Source organism: Chionomys nivalis, chromosome 8 (assembly GCF_950005125.1).
Source record: "Chionomys nivalis chromosome 8, mChiNiv1.1, whole genome shotgun sequence".
NCBI lineage: Eukaryota > Metazoa > Chordata > Mammalia > Rodentia > Cricetidae > Chionomys > Chionomys nivalis.
Window position 1 is genome coordinate 44,012,027 of NC_080093.1, and position 17,659 is coordinate 44,029,685.

Consider the following 17,659-nt stretch of genomic DNA (forward strand, 5'->3'; position numbering starts at 1 on the left):
ATAGGACCTAAAATGATCATTAAAAGTTATGTAACCCAGATCCAGAAATAAAAACATTGAATGTTCACTTTCATATACAAATTCTTTACTAAAAAATTATTTTAATTAGCTATGTATTTTCTTCAGCTCCACTTCTTTCCTTTCCCGTCCCTCTATCATCTCCCATGATACCCTGCTCTCAATTTTCAGAAGATCTTGCCTTTTCCTACTTCCCATGTAGATTAGATCCATATATGTCTCTCTTAAGGTCCTCTTTGTTATCTAGGTTTCAGGGATTGTGAACTGTAAGATGTTTTTTCTTTGCTTTATGTCTAAAAGCCACTTACAAATCAGTACATATTATATATGTGTTTCTGGGTCTGGTTTACCTCACTCAATACAATGTTTGCTAGATCCATCCATTTGCCAAAAAATTCAAGATGTCATTATTTTTCCCACTGTATAACTCTCCATTGTGTAAATGTACCACGTTTTCCTTATCCAATCTCCAGTCAAGAGGAATTTAGGTTGTTTTCAGGTTCTGGCTATGACAAATAATGTCACTATGCACAAGTTGATCACATATCCTTGAGATATGAATGAGCATCTTTTGCATATATGCCCAAAGGTGGTATTGTTGGGTCTTGATGTATGTTGTTACCTAATTTTCTGAGAAAACACTACACTGATATGTAAGGGATGGTAGTAGTTTGCACTCCAACCAGCAATGGAGGAGTATTCCCTTTACCACACAACCTCTCCAGCATAAGTTGCCATCAGTGTTTTTGTTCTTGGACATTCTTACAGGTGTAAGGTGGAATCTCAAAGTTGTACGATTTGCATTTCTCTGATAATTAAGGATATTGAGGATTTTCTTTAGTGCCTCACAGCCATTTTAGGTTCATCTGTTTGTAGTTCTCTGTTTAGTTCTTTACTCCATTTTTATTGGATTATTTGGGGGTTTTTTGATGACCAGTATTTGTATTATTTGTGTATATTGGAGATCAGACCTATGTTCAACATGGGGTTGGTGAAGATCTTTAACCATTATGTAGGCTGTTGTTTTGTCTTGTTGACCATGTCCTTTGCATTAGAGAAGATTCTCAGTTTCAGAGGGTACCATTTGTTAAATGTTTCTCTCAGTGTCTGGGCTACTTGGGTTAGATTTAGGAAGTAGTTTCCTATGCCAATGTATTCAAGTGTATAAGCCACTTTCTCTTCTATGAGGTTCAGTGTGGTTGACTTTATGTTGAAGTCTTTGATCCATTTGGACTTGAGTTTTGTTCATGGAGATAGATAAGGATCTATTTTTATTATTTTACATATATATCCAGTTATTCATCATCATTTGTTGAATTTTTTCTATTTTTGATTTCATATTTTATCTTCTTCTTCAAAAATCAGGTGTGTGAACTGATATCTGGGTCTTCTATTAAGTTTCATTGATCCTCCTGTCTGTTTTTATGCAAATACCAGACTGTTTTCAGTACTCCAGCTCTGTAGTAAAGGAATTGTGAAGCATCCAGAAGTGCCATTATTGTACAGGATTGTTTTGGCTATCCTGAGTTTTTTGCTTTTCCATATGAAATTGAATATTGTTCTTTTGAACTCTGTAAAGAATTTTGCTGGGATTTTTATGGGCAATGAATAGAATCTGTAGATTGCTTTTGGTAAGATTGCCATTTTTACTATGTTAAATCTACCTACCAAGAGCACTGAAGATCTTTCCACATTCTGGTATCTTCTTCAAATTCTTTCTTCACAGACTTAAAGTTCTTATCATAAAGAACTTCCACATGTTTAGTTAGAATTACTCCAAGATATTTTATGTTATGAACAGGGAAAGAAGGTACAAGGACAGGATTTAACATCGCCAATAGCTGCCAGAGATGACTTACCCAGCATTTTAATTTCCTACCTTGTAATCTACTCTGACTAAGCATCAAGTTATAAACCCAAAAGGATCCAAAGAAGGTAGATGGATACATATAGGAATAAATAATCTAAAAAAAAACATAAGCAAGTTGTTATAACTTATGACTTGCCTTCTGCTTTTGTTAGGGAGATGGTAAAGACATGGGCTTCTATCATTAAAGTGACACCACAAGACTGACTTTAGTTTCAGCAGTCCTGATGTTCAAATGCTATTTAAGAGAAAAGGCTAAAATTTTAGAACAACAGGGAAAAGCAAAAATATTTGAGACTTCCCAGCATCAAATTCTTATTGAGGGCACTTATGCTGACCCACAGGCTCAAGCTCTCTATGAGAAACAATTCTTGTTCCTATACCACAAAGCAGCCTTAAATGCTTGGAACAAGATTCAAGAACTAGGAAAATGAATTGAATTATATGACAGAGTTAAACAGGGCCAGAGAGAAGCCTTTAGTGACTTTTTACAAAGATTAACTAAGGCTGTACAAATAGGAGTAACAGACTCAGATGCTATACAAGTACTTATTGAATCTCTGGATTTTGAAAATGCCAACTAAGAATGCAAAAAGATAGTTGGGCCTTTAAAGGTTATATCAGCACATATGTAGGAATGGATTGTGCATACAATGAACATCAAGACATATGACTACAATACTGAATCTTGGGTAGGAGAAGCAATTTCCAAAGGAATGAGAAGACCATCAAAATGCCAAATATTTTAATTGTGATATATTAGGACATCTGACAAGGGATTGTAGACAAGGAACCCCTAAAAATAATATCTCCTCTGGGAATGGCAAAAATAACAGGACACAGCCTTCAGGTATATGTAGAAGGTGTGGCAAAGCCAACATTAGAACAATGAATGCAGATCAACAAAAGACAGACAAAGCAACGCAATACCATTGGGAAACTCCTTGGGTGAGCCTCTCACAGACCCTCAAGTCAAGAGTGGTCCAGTCCTCCCCAGTCACTGTATATAACATGTCTCACCAGGATAATTAAAAAATCTAAAGACTTCTCCAAAAAACCATACTGTTCTAGATGATGAAATAAACATGGAGGATAAATAAAAAATTCCAATAGTAAATAGGAAACGTATATTCTGATAGACTTCTATAAATGATCAAAGACCAAATATAAGAGTGTGTGTAGATAGTATTGTAATTGTGGGTTTGATAGACATGGCTACAGACATGAGTATCATTACTCCAGAATTTTGGCATCCAAATTGGCCTCTTTAAGAGGGAGATAATCAATTACTAGGAATTGGAAACATATCTCAAGTTAAATAAAGCACAAAATGGGTTGAATGCATAGGGCTAGAAGGACAGAGAAAAAAGCTAAACCCATATGTGGCAAATATTGCAGTGAATTTATGGGACCATAACCTGCTGCAGCAATAGAATACCCATCATTCCTGCAGTATCAGAATGATGCCGTAAAACAATCCCCCACCGGTTCAGAATTATTGATAATAAAAAGGGTTATTTATTTAAAGGGAAAAACTTATAGATCACCATCCTAAACAACAGTCCTCTGAGTGCAAACAGGAATCAGAGTCTAGCAGCCAGAATGGGAGCTGAAAGCAAGAGAGAGCAGACACAATATTTCCGCTGCTTTTTAAACTATTGGAGACCATGCCCAAATGGGCTGGTACCTTAAAGGCTATTGGCTGAAAAAGAATGTGCTCCCATAGTGCCTCCTCTTTATGTTTAAATAAGAATGTTCCAAACCCAATACAAAATGATATACACTAGGAATAGATACCAAGTATAATTAGAATTACACCCAGCATAAACAATATAAAGCAAGGAACATATGCTAATTGTTTTAATACACATTCTATTCTATGGAGTCTAAGTCTTGTATAGGAAATGGCTTGACTAGATCATAAGAATACAGTAACTACAACTATATAATCTTCAGCCCCATCAAAGGCCTAAGAAGGGAGATAATATTACTTGAGCAGGCAGGAAGTACAATCAAGTAACTTCCAAAGTGAGCAATATATGACAGAGACAATTAGCTACCTGAGCAATCACCCAAAGTCTCATTTTACAATGTTGAAGCAACCAATTTTGGCTAAGGCCTAGTGTAACTGACAGACCATGTTTAGAGACAGGAAATTTTTCAAAACCATTTTACCCTGTCTTGGCAGGATTTGACAGTCCTGCTTATCCATTTCCATATACAATGTAACTTGTCAGTGGTTGAGGCATTGTCAGTTGTTTGCCCAAAGGCCAGTTTTGCGAAGAAAACAAGCTCCAAGTGGAGTGTCTTCGGTGCTCAGCATTCTGTAGGGAAGAGATTGGAGCTATCAGAAGCAATAATGTATCATGTCAACAGACCCCTAAATTATTTAAATTCCAGGTTCCACAGATCTGACTGTATGTACAACAAACATGACCTATAATAATTAATACCTGTATCTTGATCAGAGGTAGAAGTATTATATAATGCAATATGAAAATATACCCTAAAAGTTGTATCAATATACAAAATGTCCTAAACCAAAGTAAAAACATGCATATATACAATCTGACAAAATAACTTTGTATATATGTACAAATAATGTAAACAAAAGTAACAAATATAATTTGAACTTTTATCAATATACAAAAATTATACCAACGTAAATTATCCATAAATAATAGCTCACAAGTATTTACTCTATTACCCACTATTACTATCCCCCTTTTTCTGAACAAACATAGTTTTCTACCCAAGCCTCTATCTAGTACAAGTAATAATCAACAACCCCTAAACAGTGTTCTCGACCCTATGGACAAACTTTTTTAAAATGGGGGTGTCATCTTTTAGAATTGCTTCCCACTGTCATGGGGGCAATGTTCTCTTAATGGGATCCTACAAGAATTAAGTGGTGGTTAAGTTTCAAAATTACTGTCTAGTATAGTTGCAAACAATTTCTAAGCAGTCAATAGGGTGTTTGTTCATTTGTTTGTTTGTTTCAAAGTTCTCTTTTGAAGTTCTTGTCAGAATATGATAAGGTACACCATTTCATCAGCTGGTACCCAAAACGGTCTTATACTAGTGCTCTCTACATTACGATGTCAACTCAACTAGGTGGAGTTGTTGCTGTGGGGCCCCATCTTCTTCCTGGAAACTTCGAAGATTACTGCAGGAAAAGAATCTGTAGAAAAATCCATTGTTCATCATGGAAAACTTAAACACCATTCATATAAACATACATACAATGAAGAATATAATATGATATAGACAAAATAGGCATGGAGAAAGTAAATTTTTTCCTAAAGTTTTCCTTCTGTCCCATACCAGATGGCTCCCAATATGAGACAGAAATTTTGAGTGTTCCTTTTAACAACACACTTGGATTTAGAGAAGTACAGAGTCATTGTCCAACTCCAAAACCAGATAGATAGATAGATAGATAGATAGATAGATAGATAGATAGATAGATAGATAGATAGATAGATAGATGTGTGTATGTGTTTGTGTGTGTGTGTGTGTAAGTGTAACCATTACCTTTATATATAATCCATATTCTGTTTTCTAGATGATCTTTAGTGGATAGTTATTTTTCATTCTATCCCCATTCAAACATCCATGGTCTCTTGAATTTTTGATGACATGCATTTTTCCTGCAAAGATAAGAGCAGAAACCTGGCCCAATCCTATATGGCTTTCCTTACCCAACCTGTATGGTTTTCACCATTGTGGATGAGCTTTCATTTCACTGTTTCGATTGGTTTCTCCTTTTCAAAATGAGTCTTTATTAATTTGATGGTATCCATATTTTTTCTTCTCCTGTGGAAACAAGAGCAAAATGCCTTCCCCAATGTAGCACATCTCCTGGTCTCCATTGTGAGGTCATCACATCCTTGAAATAAATGAGTTGTTTTAATTCAGGAGACTTTTATATTACCCAGTGTCTCTCTGTTGTCCCTTTCTCAATAGCGTTAAATTCAAGGTTAATAAAGCATTATAAAATCTATTTCTGAGGGTATTTTCCATCCCTTTCTGTTTGTTTAGCATATCCTTCATAGTATGATTTGACCTTTCTATAACTGTCTGAACTGTAGGATTATTTGGTATACTTGTAATGTGCTTTATATTATAATAAGCAAAAAAAACTGTTTCATTTTCCTAGATACATATGCTGGACAATTGTCTGTCTTTATTTGTTCAGGAATGCCCATGATGGCCATAACTTCTAATAAATGTGTGATTACTGAATCAGCCTTTTCTGAGATCAAGGCAGTTGCCCATTGAAAACCTAAATACGTGTCTATGGTATGATATACATATTTCAATTTACCAAATTCCGTAAAGTGGAATCCTTTCATCTGTCAGATTTTATTCCTTTGAGTACCCTTATGGTTATTCCCTGCAGGCAATGGTGTTTAATTACAGAAAGAGCAAGTAGGACACCTCTTTATAATCTCCTTAGCTTGTTTCCATGTAATAAAAAACTCTTTCTTTAAACTTTTGCTATTGACATGATGTTTTTTATAAAATTCAGAGACCTGCAACACACTTCCAATCAATAATTGATCAATTTCTGTATTACCTTGTACTAGAGGACCTGGCATACATGTATGGAATTGGATGTATGTTATGTATATAGGACAAAGCTTATTCCTGATTATGTCTTGCACCTGGATGAACAATGAAGTCAATTCTATATCATCTGGTATAAATTGAGTGGTTTCAATATGCAAGATAACTCTTTCTACATATTGTGAATCAGTAACTATGTTGAGAGTTTCTTTAAAATCCCATAAGAATAGCATATAATTCTGCCTTCTGGACAGAATTATAAGGACTTTGCTCCAGTTTACTGAATTCTTCTGATTTGTAACCTGCCTTCACTGTTTTATTTGATTCATTATAAAATTTATGGTCTTTTGTTATTGGTGTGTCACTAATAATTCAGGGAAGACTCCAAGAAGTTCTCTTTATAAGGTTAAGTCTGTTGCTTTTGGGATACTTGCTATTAATTTCTCCCAAAAAATTAGCATAAGCCTTTTGCCAAGGTTAATTATCTTCCCATAAGTTTTTTATTTCATCAGCAGGAAAAAGCACTATAATCTCTGCTGGGTCTATACCTGCCAATCGATGAAGTCTCAATTTACCTTTTATAATTTATGCAGAGACTTTTTCCACATAAGTTTAAAATTTTTTACTTGGTTTATATTAAAAAAAAACATCCATTCTAAGATAATATTGTCCCTCTGCATTAAAATTCCTGTAGGAAAAATTCTGGAAGGCAATATGACTAGAATACAATTAAGATTTGGATTCACATATCTACATGTGCATCCTGTAATTTCTATTTAATAATCATAAATTCCTTTTGTAGTTCAACTGTTAATTCTCTGGAACTATTCAAGTCTTTATCACCATCTAAGGTTTTGTTTAAATGAATTATTATATCGGGTGTTATCCCAACAGCCAGTCATAGACTGGAAATGTCTCACAATAATCTTTGAAAGTCATTAAGAGTCTGCAACTAGTCTCTCCTAACTTGTGCCTTTTGTGCTCTAAATTTCTGTAAGCCTATTCTGTAACCTAGGTAATTAACAGAATCTTCTCTTTGAATCTTTTCAGGATCAATTTGTAGTCCCCATTTAGGCAAGACTTTCTTTACTTCTTCAAACATCCCTTTGAAATATCTGTAGTTGAACCAGATAACAAAATACCATCCATGTAATGGTAGATTATAGGCCTGGGAAATTGCTTATGTATTATCTCAGATGGCTGACTGACAAAGTATTGACACAGGGTGAGGCTATTGAGCATTCCCTGTGGGAGGATAGTCCATTTGATAACTTCTAGTAGGCTTAGAATTATTATAAGTAGGCAGTGTGAAGGCAAACTTTTCACTATCCTTTTCTTGTAAAGGTATAGTGAAGAAACAATCCTTTAAATCAATAACTATGAGAGGTTATACTTTTGGTAACAGAGAAGGCAGAGGAATTACAGATTGTAGAGGGCCCATAGGTTGAATAACCTTGTTGATAGCCCTTAGATATGTCACCATTCTTCATTTTCTAGATTTCTTTTTAACAAAAAATACAGGAGAATTCCAAGGGCTGGTAGATTCTTCTATATGTCGAGCACCTAATTGCTCTTGTACCAGCTGTTCTAAAGCCTGCAACTTTTCCTCAGCTAGAGGTGACTGCTTAACCCGTATTGGTTTCTCAGTTAACCATTTTAAAGGTAGGGCTGTTGGTATCTCTAAAGGTTTATCAATTGCTTTGTGTTCTTGTACAGCCCAAATATCTGGGTCCATTGTCTGCAATATCTTCTAATATTTTCCTCAGAAACATAAATTTTGGAGGCTTCAAGAATGTTAATATGGGTGTTCCATTGCTGCAATTAGTCACAACCCCACAAGTTCACTGCAATATTGGCTATATATGGCCTTGGTCTTCCTATTTTCTTTTCTAGCCCTATGCATTCAACCCATCTTGTGCTTTGTTTTAACTGAGATAGTGTTCCAATTTCCATGAACTGGACATCTATCTCTTGAAGAGGCCAATTCAGATGCCAAAATTCTGGAGTAATGATACCTACATCCGTACCTTGTCTAATAAAGCTTCAATAGAATTTTCTTAGCTTTAGTCTTTTGATCATTTAAAGAAGTCTACCAAAATGTACGTTTCCTCTGTCCTACCAGAGTTTTTGACTCATCCCCAACATTTAACCCATCATTCAAACCACTATTGCTTTTTAGAGCAGGCATTGGATTTTTTAATTTTCCTGGTGAGACACATTCTCCACAGTAACTTGGAATGACTGGACCACATTCATTATGGGGGCCTGCAAGAGGCCCCCCCATGGCATTTCCTGATGGTTTCAGGTTACCTTGTCTATCTGTCATTGACCTACATTCATTGGTCCAATGTCAACCTTTGTCACACCTCCTACATATACCTGGAGGCTGAGTCCTCCTATTTCTGTCATTCCCAGAACAGGCATTATTCCTAGGAATTTGTTGTCTATAATCCCTTTTCAGATGTCCATTCTACCACAATTAAAACATTTGGCATTCTGATGTCTGTACCATTTCCAAAAGTATCTCAGTTGACAGAGTTTTGTTAGTTAAATTGGTCATATCATTCTTTATATTTCCAACCTCTTTCCTGAGAAGTGTGGTTTTAGTCTGAAAACACTGTACCATTTCTAGATATGCCTCATTCTTAGCCCTATTGTCAAACCATATTTTTATGAAAAAAAAATATTGAGTAGCACGCCTTTAATCCCAGCACTCGGGAGGCAGAGGCAGGCGGATCTCTGGGAGTTCAAGGCCAGCCTGGTCTACAAGAGCTAGTTCCGGGACAGGCACCAAGCTACAGAGAAACCTTGTCTCGAAAAACCAAAAAAAAAAAAAAAAAAGAAAGAAAGAAAGAAAGAAAGAAAGAAAGAAAGAAAGAAAGAAAGAAAGAAAGAAAAAAAAAGAAAATATTGAGTACAAGACTAATCCCCAGAAATAAAAATAGTGATATAGAAGTGACATCATATAAGTCTTATAAAACCTTGCACATGGTATATGTAAAGAGGCTATTGAAACCTTGGATGGTTAGATTGTCTGACATATTGTCCTTTTAAATTAGCAACTTATGATCTATAATTAGGATATTAAATCTCACCTCAGGTTTAATTAGTTGGATTAGATGCAATAACTGTAACCTGCCAGTAGGTGTCACAGGCCACCTACAAAACTAACCCAGCAGGGTATAACAGTGCACGTGAATTCACCTGTGGCAGATCTGAAATCTGAGTTTAGAGCAAACTGCTGAAAGATAAATTGAAGATTGTGTGCTCTGTGGATGTCTCTAGAGCAATGGAATAGGCAAGTGCAAACAAATCATTTGAAAGAAGCAGAACAGCTGGCTCAGACCAGGGAAGCCCACGTCTAACCAAAATGTCTGTGGTGCACCCTGGCAGGAGGCAAACAATACAATATATGGGGACTTGAAGCCAATCCGAGGTATGTAAAGAGAAAATATAGAGAACTGTGGCCGATCCATAGCAAGAAAGGCCGCCATGCGAGATTCTATATTGAACTGCTGGCTCCACTGCTGCCAGCTGAGGGAGGGCTGGAGCCAAGCTGGGTACACTCTGAGCTTTCGGCAGGAAGCAGAGACAGGGGATTCAAATAAATAAATAAATAGGCACCAATTGATGCTGTAAAACAATCCCATACAGTTCAGAAATAAAAGGGTTATTTATTTAAGGGGAAAACTTACAGATCACTGTCCTAAACAATAGCCCTATGAGCAACAGGAACAGAGTCTATCAGCTGGAATGGGAGCTGGAAGCAAGAGAGCAGGCTCACAGTTCCCACTGTTTTTTTAAACTATTAAGACACTTTGCCCAAGTGGGCTGGTATCTTAAAGACTGAAGGAACATAATGTACTCCCACAGTATCTTCCCACTAAGATCTTATTTTATGTAGAGAATCAAACATTAATTTTACTTCAAGTTGAATAAACTAATTTTATAATCTTTATATTATTTTTAACCTAGTTACAGCCATATCTTTGAGCTATACTTTTACAACATGTTATAATCAATATTAATATTATTAGTACAAAATTTAGAAAACATTTTAAAATTTAAATTTATTTTTTTAAAAAAGAAAACAATCTGTTTTCATTTTACATACCAATCCCAGTTCCCACTCCCTCCCCTCCTCCCATTCCCTCTACTCTTCCCCTATACCACCCCCCATCCACTCCTCAGAGAGGGTAAGGCTCATTGCTTTGAGGAAGTACCAAGGCCCTTCCTACTATATCTAAGCTGAGCAAAGCATTCATCCAAAGGGAATGGGTTCTTAAAAGCCAGTAAAAGCAGTAAGGATAAATCCTGGTGCCACTGCAAATGGCCCTGCAGTCCACCCCAGCCATACAATTGTCACCCACATTCAGAGTTTAGTTTAGTCCTATACAGGTTCATTCCCTGTCAGCCTGGAGTTGAGTGCTGATCTCCAATATATAAAAAACTCAAGAAATAAGAGGTCATAATCCCAAATAATCCATGTTAAAAAATGGGGTACAGATATAAACAGAGAATTCTCAACAGAAGAATCTCAAATGACTGAAAGACACTTAAGAAAATATTCAATGTCCTTAGCCATCGGAAAAATTCAAATCAAAATGACTCTGAGATACCATCTTATACCACTCAGAATGGCTAAGATCAAAAACATCCATAGTAGCATATGCTGGGAAAGATGCAAAGTAAGGGAAACACTCTTCCATTGCTGGTGGAAATGCAAAATAGTATAACCACTCAAGATCTTACTTTTAAAACCAGAAATTGGTCCATATGTCAACCTTCATTAGAGGCTTTTTGGTAGTAGATGATGATTAATGCATGGGCAAACTGTGGAATGCTTAGCTATAGTTGGAACATCTCTACCAGAGGCACTACACCCAAAGCTCAAGGGTCATCACAGAAAAGGGGTGGAAAGACTATCAGAGACAGAAGCAGTGAATTCTATAGCAAAATATTATTTACTGGATATGACAGGGTTGATATACAGATAAACACATAGCAATGTAATTGCAGACACAAGATCAAGGCAACCAAAACCCCAGCATTGTTGGAGGAGGGGATCATGAATTCCCACCTGTAGCTGAGTAGCTTTTGGCAATATGACTGCTTCAGGAGGAAAAGTGAGTTTCTGCTACAAGCCACAATATTATACAGTAAAGGCTAAACCAAAAGGCAAGACTTTTTGGCGTTATTGCTTTAAGAATAAGTGATTGGCCGGGCAGTGGTGGCGCACGCCTTTAATCCCAGCACTTGGGAGGCAGAGGCAGGTGGATCTCTGTGAGTTCGAGACCAGCCTGGTCTACAAGAGCTAGTTCCAGGACAGGCTCCAAAGCCACAGAGAAACCCTGTCTCGAAAAACCAAAAAAAAAAAAAAAAAAAAAAAAAAAAAAAAAAAAAAGAATAAGTGATTGTCCTTTGCTATAGATTTTCACTGTGACTAACTCCCTTTCTGTTACACATTTGGGAATTAATTCCCTAGTTCAGAACAGTTTCCTACTGCCAGGCCTCTGTTCCTATAACCTAGGTAAGTGCAGAGATCTGCCTTCCTGCAATTATCTTTATCAGCAGGCATTTGGTCAATGTTTAGGGTCCAGGCATAGAGCATCTCATTTAAGATATTCACAGATCTCCAATGAGATAGAATTACAACTGCCCAAGCTGGTGCTCTGGTTTTACCCCCACTTAAACAGTTCTGAACTCCTTGTGCTCACTTTCACCTCAGTTTACTGGCAATTTTAGTTTAGGACTCTCAAGGACAACAGAAAAGATAATTAACTACAACACAGAAAAAGACCCACAACACCCACGATCAGGATGGCTGATAACAGCAAAGCCCAGAACTGATCATTTAGAGGCCTGGGTCTCTCCTTCACTTAGAGCAGTAAGTCTAACTTCCTGACCTAGGCCCATAGAAACTGCAGTGTCTGGTGTGTGTTCTATGTGATCAGGAGCCATCAACTTCTCCTAGGTTGCCTGGTTACCTGGTAGCCTCTATGCATACTGGGACATTCCTTGACCTATTCAGAATTTTACTGAAAATAAACTCCTTAGCTCTTTACTAATCACTTAAAAATTAAGGGTAGCACACTAATTTTCCTCTCTGGGATTCCCTGATGATCTAATTTCTTTCGTAACTAACTTTCTCTATTAAGGAGTATACTGGACGTGTACTAGCCATGCCCACGAATCTATGTGTGTGTGAAAACTCTTACCTGATTTTCTATGGGCACAAGATTTCCAGGACTGGAACCTGCTAGGGCTGGGGAATTACTGGTTTTAAGGGTATATATGACTCGGAACATTTGTAACAAGGAGGAACGATGTCGAATTAAGGAACAATGTAGAACAGTGAGAACAAGTAATGGGTGCAACAATGGGAAATGGTGGGTTGAAGAGAGAAGAATAAAGAAACATGGACAGTAGATTTCTTACCCCTCAGATCTTTGCCCTCAGATTTCTAGCCCCTCTTTAAATCTTCGTGGTGTCTTTAATTAAACCCTGAAAGTGAGTTTTAAAGGCAAAAACCTTTAAGACTCTCTGAAAGTTTCTATCAGAAATGTGGCCACCCTTGAAAGACTACCTGTATAGTTCAAGTAGACAGCCTTACACACACACACACACACACACACACACACACACATCAGTGATCACTAAGCAGACTCAGTCAGTTTAAAAGGGACGGCTTATGAAATTTAGATAAAAAGGGGTAGGAGGATAAGGGAAAAATTGGAGAGGAGGGAATCAGGGTGAGTTGGATCAAATAATATTCTGCATTTGTGGGATTCTCAATAAAAAATGTTTAAGATTTTTAAGTAAATGTCTTTATAGAAGAACTTGTTTTGTAAGATAAACTCCCATATTACAGAAGCATTATTTAAAACCAATGTGCTTATATGATAATTTTAATGGAATAATATATGGAGATGGGAAAAATTATAAAAATATAACATTTATTATAATTGTCAGTTATCAAGAATATTATTGCTATCAATAACATATTAATGTTATAAGTTAATAAGCATTACAAATATTCAAAAACTTTGAGTCACATGTCTAAAATTTGAAATATATTATTTCAATCTTTCTCAGAGTTGGAATGTTTTAGGGCAACAATTTAATCTTTTGTAATTTAAAATGTTTGTCATACAATGTATTTTGTGTATGTTTTTACTCCCCCAACTCCTCTGCCAAGATCTAACTCACCAACTCACCTCCCTACTGACCCAACTTCATATCCTCTCTCTCTCTCTCGCTCTCTCTCTCGCTCTCTCTTTAGAAAAAAAAATAAAAATCAAAACAAAAAAGCAATAAAATAAAACATATCAAAAAATTAAACAGAGCCAGCACTCGGGAGGCAGAGGCAGGCGGATCTCTGTGAGTTCAAGGCCAGCCTGGTCTACAAGAGCTAGTTCCAGGACAGGAACCAAAAAGCTACAGAGAAACCCTGTCTCGAAAAAATCAAAAAAAAAATTAAACAGAAAGTCCACACACAAATAATAATTGAGTTCATTTTGTGTTGGCGAGCTACTCATGAGCATGGGGCCTGCCCTTGAGTACAGCTGATATATGCAAAGAAACGAATCTTTCTTTTGCCAGTGAGTGTCCATCACAAATAGATTCTCGGTTAGGAGACCCTTTGTCCACTTCTTCCTTTCAGTGCTGGAGCTGACACTTCATCTGGTTTAAACCTGTGAAAACCCTGCACAGGCTGCCAGTCTCTGTGAGTCTGTATGTGCATCAGTCCTGTTGTTTGGAAGACAGTTTCAACCTCTAGCTCTTAGTCTTCCTGCCTCCTCTTCCACACAGATCCCTGAGCAGAAAGAGTTGGTGAAGCCATCTCATTTAGGACTGAGTGCTCCAAATTTTCTCACGCTCTGCACAATGTCCAGGTGGGGGTCACTGCACATACGTCACTTTTTATGGTGCTAAAGAGGATCTAAACTCTGGTTCTAATACCTGTGGTTCAAGCACTTTACTGCCTGATCTATCTCCCCAGTCCCCGGGAGCATAATGTCAAATCTTAACTTAAATTGATGTAGTTTTCATATAATAAGAACTTGCTCAGTTATAGGTACTGGCCGAAATGTGTTCCTAATCAAGGTTGTTTTTTAAATGTTTTCATTTTGCTTAAGCTTTATCTACATTTGGAAATCCAAACTGAAAATTGGTACTAATTTACAGACAGAAACAAGAGGATACTGAACAGTAAAGAGACTATAGATAAAATAGTATTATATATTTTTAAAAGCTAGAAAGAACGATTTTGAAAGTTCTCGCCATAAAGAAGTGACAAATATTACAGGAGACAGACATGTTTAGCATAAGTTTTGACCTTACACAATGCATGTGTGTAAACAAAGATCTCAAGGTACCACACCATAGTAATATTAACAATTCATGCTTTTAACATTTGTCAGTGAAAATGAATTTGCTTTATAAAAAACAGTAACCAGCTTGATCCCTACAGACTAGTAATTGTTTCTTCCCTGGGAAGGCAGGATGAAGAACTTCAGTTATTCTCAAAGGGAACCTCTCCAGAGATCTCCAAGTATAAGAAACTCCTTCCAAATCTCTGCCCCAGCCTGACTCCACAGCTTCTCTTTGTAGAAAGAATACTCTGTGTGCTATGCCATTGAATGCCATGTAGTCTTAGAATGGTAGTTACTCTTACTTAAGAATTTGCTACAAGGCTGCAAACTTAATGCAGATACATAGTCAAAGATAAGTCATATTTAATGATCTTCAAATGATATCCTTTTCAAGAGATATGCTATATCTCTGTGATTTGCCATTTATAGACACAACAGGTAATTAGATCTGAGATGTGATTTTATTATGTTTATTTTACAAATATGTGAGAAGTAGGCGACCCTTGTAATGACACAGAAACAAATGATAGTTTTGGAACTTGGTTCATGTTAATATGATTTTACTCATTTTTTCCATTTTCTTACTGGGCTTGGAACATTTGACCACTAGCTGAGAGAGAGCACCTCACAAGGCACATTCCATGGGTGGTTTCATGATTTTGCATTGACTACTTTATGATGAATTTTCTTTCTTTTATAGAAATCTGGTAAGTATCTATATTGTAAAAAAAAAAATTAAACGGAAAAGTTTAGCCCATGTAGAAGCAAAGGGCTATGTGTACCTGCTCTGAGTTCTCTGAAAGCACAAAGCTGTTTTCAAAACTACTCTAAGTGTGTGATCCAACTGTGAGTCTGAAGTATTTGTAAATGTCCATGTTCACTACAGAGACTTGGTGATTTGTTAGCCAGAGTGATTCTATCCCCAAAATAATAAACAAAGAACAAGATAGATAACAATTTTATTGGTAAAGTAGGAACGTTATCATATTCTGTATGTGTTTGCATCTTGGTGGAAGTAACAAAATATAAACAAATACCCAAAAGAGTGATGTGATCTATCGTGAAATATATGAAAATGCTTATAAAAAATGAAATATGGTTTAACCTGGAATTCAGTCCTTACTCTCTGTATCTCATGCTGATTCTCAAGAAACATATTCAACTCCTGGATCTAGAACTTTTTTTTTCCTCATGCAGTGTATATAATTCTAAAGCATCACATTTCACAGATACTAGATTTTCTTGTTGAAGTATAACATTTCTCTTACATACTCCAACTCTTACAGGCATGTCATTCATATTTAAATCCCTTGTGATATTTGCTAAACCTTATCTATCACCTTAAGCAACTAAGGTGGTAATGTGTTTTAAGATTGGGTTACCTGCTCCAGTCTTGACATGAGGATTTGTACCTAGTCTTATTGCATCTTGTTATGCCATTTCTGGTTGATATCACAAGCAGGCCTGCTATTTTCTGAGGGAAAAGTGAGGAGCAGTGAATCTGGGGAAGAGGGGAGGTGGGGTGAGGGTGGAGTTGAGTTAGGGGGAATTTGGTCAGAATGTATCATGTGGACAAAAAATAAATTAAAAATGGATAAATAGTGTAATTTCACAAAAGCATTCAAATAAAATATTTTCCAAATAAAAATTGCCACCAAAAGAAATCTGTGAAGTTACTACAAGTGGCACATAAACTGAGAATAGTCAAAGCCTAGTGTTCATGATTTGGTTTTGGCAGGAAAGTAATATAAGAAAATAAGACATTTGATAAAAATGGGCTCTTTTATCCCAACTAAACCGTTGTTTCTAAGGAAATTTTTATTTTTATAATGACTTGACTATTCAGTAACTTCTGTAGCAAGAGACATCAAGCCTGCAATGAAGCAGACTTTTGGGAAATGTTGACCGTAAAATGTAACCCAAAAACATCCTCAATCAAAACATACCTACAGCAGACTTACTTCAGTGACACTGAGATTAATCTTCAATAAAGGGTCGCATTTCAATAAAGGGTTCTTTTGCGTTTTATAAAAAAATCATAAAAAATAGCATCCCAAGTCAAGCTACTTTTCTTTTTTGATCCTTGTTATTTTCTGAGATTTAATTACATGGTTTTCTCCTTCCTTTCTCCCCCTCCAAATCTTTCCATGTACCTCCCTTGTGCTCTTTTAAGTCTGTGGTCTCTTTTTTCAAGCAGAAACATGATGTGGAGAAAATGTAATGGTTATTCTTGTAATTTGTAACGTAAGAGAAAAGAACTGTAACTGGGATTCAGAAGCATTATTTCTACACAATTATGCTGATCTTTGTTTTTAATTTTAAAAGTACTTTGACCTGATTTTGTAGAAAAAGCTAAAATAATTGCAATAGTTTAAATATGTTTTAAGAATTAGAGAATAAAAATAACCAGGAATTATAGGGTATAGGGGCAACAGCCACAGGTAAGGAATAAGGATACTCCAAGGAGCAGAGGAGAATCCAGATATTCTTCATGACTCAGTGTAGAACAAAAGGAAAGTTAGAGACTGAAGCTTCCAGAATTCTTGGGGCTAGAATGCTGAATGTGGCATATACCTTCATTACTCAAACTTAAAGACCATTGTCCCATACTGACAATAACAGGTTTGATATCCCTTGTAGATTTGATTAACAACCATAATTTTTTGTCTTTAAGTTGGGTTATTTCTCCCAACAGTACCTGGAAGTAGCTACATTGATGTCTTCAAGTTGAATGAAATACGATGTTAGGAAGTTAGGCTAGGACCAAATTTGAAAGGCATCTATTTCTCCCAGGAACCTCAGCTCTACATCTGCTAAATCTAATGGGATT